Below are 11,172 nucleotides of genomic sequence, written 5' to 3' on the forward strand. Positions count from 1 at the left end.
GGTCAGTGGGAATAATAAATATCAATATGTCTCAGCTAATTTAATAAGTGTCCATAGAGAAAATCCAGCTACACATGTATAGTTTTGTTAAGAATAAAGTCACTTTGCATTATCAGAAGGACCTTAAGGGAATTTTAATATACAACAATACAGATTTCAGGATACACTCTTTATCAAATCCTTAGCTTTATGAAGAGGACCATTTCTACACTAATGACTTAAAAACAAAACAAATCAAAACATACCTCACATTATCTGTGTGTCAATTAAAAAAGTAAAAAAAAAAAAAGAAATATACATTAGAACACATTTTCTAACTAAACTAGCACTGGGTTGTGAAGGTATCCAGGAACTGGATCCATGAAAGGTATCAATATAATTTAGAATTATGAATTCATAAGTAATGATGGAATATTCTAAAATGCACAATGGGGTATAAAGCTCTTAATAAAGAGGTGGTCGCTATCAAAATTAACATAAAATACAATATTCCTCATTGTGATTTTAACTCCCTGAGAGTAAAGGAAGAAACTTGATCATATCTTTAATATCTTAATTTTTTTCAATTGTGCTTTGGGTGAAAGTTTACAGCTCCAGTTATTTTCTCATACAAAAACTTATATGCATATTATTATGTGACACTGTGCAATTCCTATAATGTGACAGCAAACTCCCCCCTTGCACCCTGGGTTTCCTGTGTCCATCCGACCAGCTCCTGTTGCTTTCTGCCTTCTCATTCTGCCTCTAGACAGAAGTCACCCATTTGATCTCATGTATCTGCTTGATCTAAGAAGCACACTCTTCACAAGTATTATTTTATGTTTTATATTCCAGTTGGATCTTTGTCTGAAGAGTGGGCTTCAGGAATGGTTTTAGTTCTGGGTTAACAGAGCGCCTGGGAGCCTCCAGTCTCAGCCAGACCATTAAGTCTGGTTTTTTTACACCACACTTTTCTCCTGTTCCTTCAGGGACTCTCTGTTGTGTTCCCGGTCAAGGTGGTCATTGGTGGTAGTTGGGCACTGTCTTGTTCTTTTGGTCTCAGGCTGATGGAGTCTCTGGTTTATGTGGCCCTTTTGTCTCTTGGGCTAATATATTTTTTTATTGTGTTTTTGGTGTTCTTCATTCTCCTTTGCTCCAACTGTGTTGGGACCAATTGATGCATCTTAGATGGCTGCTCCATAGCTTTTAAGGCCCCAGATGCCACTCACCAAAGTGCGATGCAGAACACTTTCTTAATAAACTTTGTTATGGTAGTTGACCTAGATGTTCCCCAAAACCACAGTCCCCAGACCCCAGGCCCTGCTACTCTGTCCCTCAAAGTGCTTTGTTGTGTTCAGCAAACTTCTTAACTTTTGGTTTAGTCTAGTTGTGTTGACTTTCCCTGTATTGTGTGTTGTCCTTCCCTTCATCTAAGATAATTCTTATCCACTATCTAGTTAGTGAATTCCTCTCTCCCTCTCTCCCTATTCTCACAACCATCAAAGAATGTTTTCTTCTGTGTTTAAGCCTTTTCTTGAGTTCTTATAATAGTGGTCTCATACAATATTTGTCCTTTTGCAACTGACTAATTTTACTCAGCATAATGCCTTCCAGATCCATCCATCTTATGAGGTGTTTTCTGGATTCATCATTGTTCTTTATCACTGAGTAGTATTCCATAGTGTCCGTGTACCATAATTTGTTTAACTATTCATCTGTGGATGGGCACCTAGGTTGTTTCCATCTTTTTGCTATTGTGAACAGTTCTGCAATGAACATGAGTGTGCATACATCTATTTATGTGACGGTTCTTATTTCTCTAGGATATATTCTAAGCAGTGAGATTGCTGGATCATGTGGTACTTTTATTTCTAGCTTTTTAAGGAAACACCAAATGGATACCCAAAGCAGTTTTACCATTTTATATTCCCATCAGCAGCGTATATAAGTGTTCCAGTCTCTCCACCACATTTACTATTTTGTGTTTTTGAGATTAGTGCTAGAATTGTTGTGGTGAGATGGTATCTCACTGTAGTTTTGATTTGGGTTTCTCTACTGGCCAATGATCTCAAACATTTCCTCATGTATCTGTTAGCCCTCTAAATGTCTTCTTTGGTGAAGTGTCTGTTCCTATTCTTTGCCCATTTTTTAATTGGGTTATTTGTCTTTTTGTTGTTGAGGTTTTGTAGAATCTTATAGATTTTAGAGATTAGACCCTGATCAGATGTGTCTTAGCCAATTTTTTTTTTTTTTTTTTCCAGTCTGTAGGTTGTCTTTTTACTCTTTTGGTGAATTCTTTAGATGATTTTTAGGGTCCTTAGTTATCTAGTTTCTTTTCTGGTGTTTGAGCATTGTTAGTTAAGGTGTGTATTCTGTTTATGCCATGTATTAGGGCTCCTAGCATTGTCCCTATTTTTTCTTCTATGACCTTTATTGTTTTAGATTTTATATTTAGGCCTTTGATCCATTTTGAGTTAGTTTTTGTACATGGTGTGAGATATGGGTCTTGTTTCATTTTTTTTTTTTTTTTGCTGATGGATAGCCAGTTATGCCAGTATCATTTGTTAAAGAGACTGTCTTTTCCCCACTTAACAGACTTTGTGCCCTTGTCAAATATCAGCTCCTCATAGGTGGATGAATTTATGTCTGGATAAATTGGTCTATGTACCGTTGTTGTACTTATATCAGGCTGTTTTGACTAATGTGGCTGTATAACAGGTTCTAAAATCAGGTAGTGTGAGGCCTCCCACTTTGTTCTTCTTTTTCAGTAATGCTTTATTATCCGGGGCCTCTTTCCCTTCCATATGAAGTTGGTGATTTATTTCTTCAGCTCATTAAAAAATGTCATTGGAATTTGGATTGGGATTAAATTGTATCTGTAGATTGCTTTGGGTATAATAGACATTTTCACAATGTTAAGTCTTCCTATCCACAAGCAAGGTATGTTTTTCCACTTATGTAGGTCTCTTTTGACTTCTTGCAGTAGTGTCTTATAGTTTTCTTTGTGTAGGTCTTTTACATCTCTGGCTAGATTTATTCCTAAATATTTTATCTTCTTGGGGGCTATTCTAAATGGTACTGATTTGTTGATTTCCTCTTCAAAGTTGTCTTTGTTGGTGTACAGAAATCCAACTGATTTTGTATGTTTATCTTGTATCCTGATATTTTGCTGAAATCTTCTATCAGTCCCAGCCATTTTCTTGAGGATTCTTTGGGATTTTCTGTGTATAAGATCATATCATCTGCAAATAGGGATACTTCTTCTTTACCATTTTGGATACCCTTTATTCCTCTTTCTTGCCTTATTGCTCTGGCTAGGGCCTCCAGCACAATGTTGAATAATTGTGGTGATAAAGGGCATCCTTATCTGGTTCCCATTCTCAGGGGGAATGCTTTCAGACTCTCTCCGTTTAGGATGATGTTGGCTGTTGGTTTAGTGTAAATGTCTTTTATTATGTTGAGGAATTTTCCTTCTATTTCTATTTTGCTGAGAGTTTTTTATCATGAATGGGTGTTGGACTTTGTCAAATGCCTTTTCCACATCAGTTGATAACATCATGTGGTTTTGTCTTTTGTTTTATTTATGTGATGGATTACACTGATTGTTTTTCAAATGTTGAACCATCCCTGCATACCTGGTATGAATCCCACTTGGTCATGGTGAATTATTTTTTTTGATATGCTGTTGAATTCTGTTGGCTAGAATTTTGTTAAGGATTTTTGCATCTAAGTTCATGAGGGATATAGACCTGTAATTTTTTTTTTTTTTTTTTTGTGTCTTTACCCAGTTTTGGTATCAGAGTTATGCTGGCTTCATAGAATGAGTTTGGTGATATTCTATCCTTTTCTATACTCTGAAATACCTTTAGTAGTTGTTGTGTTAACTCTTCTCTGAAAATTTGATAGAATTCTCCAGTGAATCTGTCAGAGCCAGGGCTTTTTATTGTTCCGGGTTTTTTAATTTCCTCTTCAATCTCTTCTTTCCTTATAGGTTTATTTAGTTTTTCTACCTTGGTTTGTGTTAGTTTAGATAGGTAGTATGTTTCTAGAGGAAACCCTGGAGGCAGAGAGGTTAAGAGCTTCTTCCAACAACTCTTCAGCAATTCTGTCTGTATTTTCTGTTATTCCCTCCCCCCCTTTCTGGTATTCCAGTCATTCATAGGTTTTTCCTTTTGATAGAGTCTCACATAATTCTTCAGGTTTCTTCATTTTTTAAAAATTCTTTTCTCTGATTTTTCCTCAACTAAATTGGTGTCAAGTGCTTTATTGGCAATCTCACTAATTCTGACTTCCATTGCCTCGACTCTGTTCCTATGACTTTCTATTGAGTTGTGTAATCCTGAAATTTTATTGTAAAGCTTTTGGATTTCAGTTTGATGTCTCTGTATGGATTCTTGCAGCCTGTTAAATTTGTAATTTTGCTCTTGAATAGCCTTTCTAAATTACAGCTTTGTCTGTGTGTTCCTTGGCTAGGTCTGCATTTTGCCTGATTTCCTTCCTGATCTCTTGAAGAGCTCTGTATATTAATCCTTTGAATTCTACCTCCAGCAATTCTAAGACCTTCTTTCTACCTGGGAGGTTTCCTGGTTCATTGTTTTGGTCACTAGCTGAAGCCATCATGGTCTACCTCTTTATGTGATTTGATACTGACAGTCATCTCCAAGCCATCGACAAGTTACTATATTTATTTTATGTTTACTTACTGTGTCCTAGCTTCTTGTTTTGTTTTATTTTGATATGCCCATATGGGCTGGTTGTATGAACTACTTTGATTATTGGCATCTTTGATACTCTCATATCCTGTCACCAGGTGGTTAGAGCTGCTATTAGGTGGTTAGAACTGCTATTATTTACTTTTCTTGTGTGGATTCAGCTCAGGTATCCAGGTCATTGGTCACTGAGTGTGTATGTAGGGTTTCATTAACAGTCCTAGACAGGCAGGGCTATGTCATGGTGATTGGAGCAGGCCCAGGTATCTGGTGCTGTAGAGGGTTATGCGCTGAGGAAGGTAGGGGCCTGATGGCTGCCCCTGAGTGCCTGGGTGGAAGGCGTGTGCCTGTTCCCTAGAGCAGATAGGTGGGTACGTTTTGCAGCTGGACTATGGGCACCCAAAACTACTGGTTGTAAGGACTGGGAGGCACCACTTATTCTTCAATCCCTGTCGTGGGTGGCTAGGTGGAGTGGGTTGAGCCACCAGTCCTCAGGTCCCTGATGTGGGTAGGTGAGGACCCTGCTTAATGGACAGGGTGGTGTCATATGTCACAAATCTGCCACTTAGCTGTTGCAGTTGAAAATAGGCTTCAGGTATCTACAGTGTTATACTGTGCTAATGAGGGTCTACACGGTTGAAAAGGGCCTACACAGGTGTATGCAGGGGTGCAAGGCATTTGAAGTCGGTTGACCCCTTATTCCTATGCCTGGGCAAAGGAGCAGTGCCCGTCCCGAGATCTTGGCTTAGGGGAGCTGACAGATTATATTTCCCTGTTTGTTATTTGTTTGTTTTTTTGTTCCCTTTTCAAAGCTGGAAGACTGTCTCAGGTGCACACAATTGGTCCCACTTCTGGCCTAGTGGATGAGGCAATTGCTGAAGCCAGACAAGGACCAGAGCAGAGTGGGGAGGGGACAGGTGAAGGGGAGGGAGGCACTTCACAGAGGCAGAAGGGTTATTTTGATCCCATGCGGTAGGTTAGATGTTTGCAGTTAACTTTCACATATCCAGTGCTGCTTCCCCCTGGCTCCATAGGCTTGTGCAGGCTCTCTGTCACTCAGTTTCTCCCAATGTAGAAAATATGTCCCAAGTGCTAATACTTGCCTCAGCCCATGCAGGCCAGCCTATCCAGCCTATAGGGTGATGGCCAGGTCATGCCTGGCAAATCCTCACTGCTTCTGAACAGTCTTTCCCTCCCCCTACTGCTCACTTCAACTCCACAACTTTGTCTTTGATGTTCAGGGCTCCTAGATTGTAATATAAAATCAGCTTGCTTGTTTCTTTGGGTCTTTGTTGTAAGAGGGATCTCAGGAAGTGTCTGACTATTCCACTATCTTGACCGTGCCCTCTTAAATTTTTTAAGAGAAAAAAAAATTGTTTTAATTTTTTGGTATTTTGAGTTCATGTATTCCATCTGTACAGTAATTTTTTTATGTCATATTTGTATCTTGTACCTACAAAAATAAGTCAGTGTTTATTATTTAATATTGAAAGACTTCTTAAATAAAATAATTTTCTATACTTTTGTATGCTAAAACATAACACATCATCATTACTCAGTATAAGACATATTTAGAAATAAATGAGAAAATTATGCTACAGCAATGGTAAAAATTTATGAGAGATTGATTATTTTTTGTGATCATGTTTATGAAAGCTATTTATATCACTGAACGTCATCTGACAAATTCTAGTAGTCCCTTCATCATTGTAACAAAATAATGTATGAACCAAGTGACATGTTCAGAATGTAAAAAATCATCATCAAAAAAAAAACTTCCAATCTGCATAAGCAGGTTTATTCAAATAAAATATTTGTGTGTTAAATTTTCTTTAGAATTTAAATTGTTTAACAAATATCTGTACAGTGCTTAGTATATTCTATGAATCCTTTCAAGTCCTTGTACAAATAATAATTCATTTACTTTTTATTACCACTCTATGAGTTAAGTACTGCCCTACCTCAATTCTAGAGATGAGGAAATTGACACTTTAAAAAGCTAAGTAATTGCCCAATCTCTCATAAATACTAAGTGGCATAACTAAGATTTACACCTAAAGGGTCTATCTCTAGATTTGGTTCTAAAGCATAATGCCTTGTGGCAAATTGAGTTTTACTCCGAATCGTGGAAATATTATTAACAATTTTTATGAGTCCCAGTCCTCCTGGGCACTGCCCACAAACCTGCTCTGTCTTATCCTGTCCCCTTCAAATCCACTTGAAATATCTATTTAAAATTTTGACAAAACACATAATTGAGTAAATTAAAACAATTCCATAGTTTCCCAACAATCACAGAAATCAATCCAAACTCCTTAAAAAAAAATAGCAAGGTAAAAATCACACTCAGAGATAAAAGGTAATATCTTTAAAATGGTAGTCCAAAGGTGGGGGGGAAAGGGGATGATTAGCTAGACAGTTAGAGTTAACAGGGTTTATTGAGCTAGAAACTGAGCACATGGAGCACCCTAAACTGAAAACGGTGATTGGGCTCAATTTTACATTATAATGCCCTATAAAGCTTAGATCGGTAAGTATCTTGCTCTTTGCTTTTATTCGTTGATCACAATTAATTTTTCTTTTGTTTTGGGAAAGTTTGTAAATGAATGCTAAGCTGGTTTATCTTGATTGGATGAGTGTTGCTATCTCATGCTGATAAGGATTGCTAGCCTATGTTTGACTCTATAAAAGTTGTTTCTTGTAAATGGCCTTATGACTAATTTTTGTTTGGCTCTTGACCCAGGGAACCCATTTTAACTCTTGCCTCTAACAAAATGTTTATGTGGTCTATAGAATCCTATATGATTTGATTCTCAATAAATGATTTAAATGAATAAGTGAATAGAGCACTTCTAATTGTTTCACTTGCATTTAATGTATAAATAGATCTAGATCTGACATTTTAGCTTATAATTCAGTGATGTTCATATACAGCATCAGGAGAAGTATGACCTGACTCTTGCTGCTGCAAAAGCTTTTTAAAAACAATTTTGAAAAAAAATATTTTAGTAACAGTAAAGGGCTTCATTGGAGTTTACGTTTGAATCTTCCTACCGAAATGGGAAATTCTGTTAGTGTGTTTTTGCTGGTTGCCACCCTGGCATCTATTCTCTTCTGGGGGTATAAACTATGTCCATAATGTTGAGGAAATAATGCTGTACGTTTCTAATTAATTGTTTCCACAATCTTCCACATTCTTAATTATCTACAAAAAAACTAACATACAAGAAATCCTTAAGACACTTTGTTTCTGTAAATTTATCTTGGATCTATTGTTTTACCTTCAAGTCTCTTAAATTTGTATACGCATGTATCACTTTCTGTTCTTGATTATATTATCTTAACATTTATCTCTTCTACTGTTACTTGCTCTCTTAGATTCTTGATTTTGTCTCTTTGCTTCTCCATGCAGACCAGCAATCTCAGATTCAGCTATAATAAAAACAGAAGCTATAAATATGAGGAAGCCACCCTGATCTAGAAGTCATTACTACAATTACTTTAAAACAAAGATAAGAATGTAATGGGGCAGGGAAATTGGGTTAATGGAAATGGAAAAACCAGAACAGAAATAATGACAATGTTCACACATTTTGAATAATGTAACCAATGTCACTGGACAATTTGTGTAGAATTGTTGAATGAGAACTAAACTTCTGAGTCAACTTTCACCCCAAACATAATAAAATATTATTAAAAAAAAATTCATATCTACCCTTTCTAGCACCCTGAGTAAGCCCTTCCAATTATAATCTGCACCAACTTTGACTTCTATTCATGAAAAGCTAGTTACTAAATGCTGGTATCCCTGCTTATGATCATGAAAAAGAACCAAACTGTCTAACATATACATAATTGAAGTACCCAAAAAAAAGAACAGAGAGGATAGGACAGATATATACTTTAAATAATGGCAGAGTACTTTCCAAAACAGAATCAGGAGGCACTGAAAAATTAGTCCCATTTTCAACCAAAGAAATATACAATAAGACAGGAAAATATTAACTATACTCATAAAAATAACAGCAACAAAAAGCCAAAAGAAACTATGATCAGGTGGAACTAGATGCTGAATTTTAGCAACAAAAGCGGGTATTTTAAATAAGATCAGGGAATTGAAGTTTAATATATTTCAATAATGAAGGATATGCATATCAATAAAAAGTAAACACATAAGGACTCAAAACAGAAAAATGAAAGTTAAAAACAAATTAAGATTAAAAGCTAAAAGAAACAATATCTGAAAGAAAAAAATAGTCTACAAATAATGTGGAAAGGATTGGACATCTAAATGTAGAACAATTAAACCCTCAATACTTATACAAAATTTAACACAAAATTACTGATAAATGTAAAACAATAAACCTTCTGAAAGAAAGCGTAGGAGAAAATCTGTGTGACCTTTGGTTTGGCAATGAGGTTTTAGGTACAACTTAAAATTAAAAAAAAAAAAAAATTCCTTTGTGAAAGACACTTTAAAGAGAATAAACAGACAAGCCATACACATAGATATAATATCTGCAAATAACATATATTAAAAAGGGCTTTCTTCCAAAATATATAAGTTGTTTTTAAATTCTACGGTACATAAATAAACAGCTCAATGAAGAAATGGGCAAAATATCTACATACCTATTAAAATGAGCAAAATTACAAATTTGACAATACCAAAGACTTGTGAAGGTGTGGGGCAAAATCAGCTTGCATTAATTTCTGGTGGGAATGCATTATGTACAGCCACTTTGGAAGCTCAGCAAGTTTCTTGGAACATAAAACATACAGTGACCATATGACTTAACAATCTCACTCCTTGTATTTACTCAAGTGGATTGAAAATTTATGTTCACAGAGACCTGTAAGCAAATGTTTAGAGTAGCATTATGCATAATTACCAAATACGAGCAACAACCAAGATGTTCTTCAACAGTGCAATGGATAAATAAACTGTGGTAAATCAAGGCAATGGACTACTATTCGGTGACAAAAAGGAATGATCAACAATGTAGAAGAATCTTAAATACATTTTACTAAGTAAAGACTGCCAGATGCAAAAAACTAAGTCTTGTGTGATTAAATTTACATGACAATTTGTAAAAGGCAAAACTATAGGGACAGAAAACAGGTCACACAAAATTATGCTGAAAATAGTTTGGGAGAAATAGCTGATTCTAGGCCTGTGGCATGGAAACACAATGTAAGCGTGGAGCATCATGTAGTGCCAGAAAGAATGGATGTACTAAATTAATAATAATAATAATAATACGGCATGTCAGAAGGGCAGAGAAGCTAAACTAAAAGAACTTCAGGTGTCCAAAACTAGAAAAATTTGAGCAACAAAATTAAAAATTATATTATTGGATAATAGCCCAAGGAATAAAATAGATACTGAAAAGTATAAAAAAAAAAAAAAGTATATATGGGTTTAAATAATTTTTTGAGTAAATAAATAAATAAATGAGGGATAACGAACAAATCTTCCTTACACAAAAAATTCCAAGTAATATATGGAGATACTTCTCCCTCCAGGAGGTATAGCTTAATATCTCTCCTCTTCAGAGTGGCTGGATTTAGTCAGTGCTTACAAAGAATACAGTATAGAATGGGAAAAATAGTCACTTTAGAGTGGAACAATCTGGAAAACACCACCTTAACCAGCGATCAAGGTTAATTTCATCAGTTTTGTGTTTGTATCGTGAACCTCCTGATAGGATGTGATGGGGAGGGCATCTGACCTCTCTTCTTCTAAAAATTCATTACTGCAGTCTAATCAAGTGACTATATCAGACAAACCCAAACTGACTGCCATTCTGAAAAAAGCATTTCACCAGAAAAGAGATGTCACAGCCATGAAAAACAAGGAAAGACTGAAACTGTCACTGGCTGAAGAGTACTAAGAAGATACGACGACTAAATACCATGTGGTTGCTTAGAATGAATCCTGCAAGAGGATAGCCCTTGACAACCACCATAGCTTTATCTTTTTCAAAATTTAAAAAAATTTAAACTTGGATTTCATTAAAATTAAGAATTTCTGTTCATTATTGAAAGAAGCAAGGAGTAGAGTGGGAGAAAATATATACACATAAATGCATACTTATACCTACATTCGTATACATATACACTCACATATATACTTGTGTGTATGTATGCGCACATATGGTTGTATATACAATAGCAAATATAAAGAATTTAAAAATGACTTCAATCAATCCGAAAAAGCAGACGGTCCAATAGAAAAAGGGCAAAAGTCTCAAAAAAAAAAAAAAAAAAAATTTCACCAAAGTATCTAAATGGCAAATGGGCATATGAAAAAATGTTCAATTATTTAGTCAACAAAAGGCTACAAATTAACACTACAATAAGAAACCCCGACTCTTTCATAAAATGGCTATAAAGATACCTGATATTTTCTGCTGCATTTGGAACAATTGGAACTGTCATACCCCAAAAGCTCACTGTATGAATTGATAAAGTTACTCTGGAA

Source organism: Elephas maximus, chromosome 15, assembly GCF_024166365.1.
Source record: "Elephas maximus indicus isolate mEleMax1 chromosome 15, mEleMax1 primary haplotype, whole genome shotgun sequence".
Classification (NCBI taxonomy): Eukaryota; Metazoa; Chordata; class Mammalia; order Proboscidea; family Elephantidae; genus Elephas; species Elephas maximus.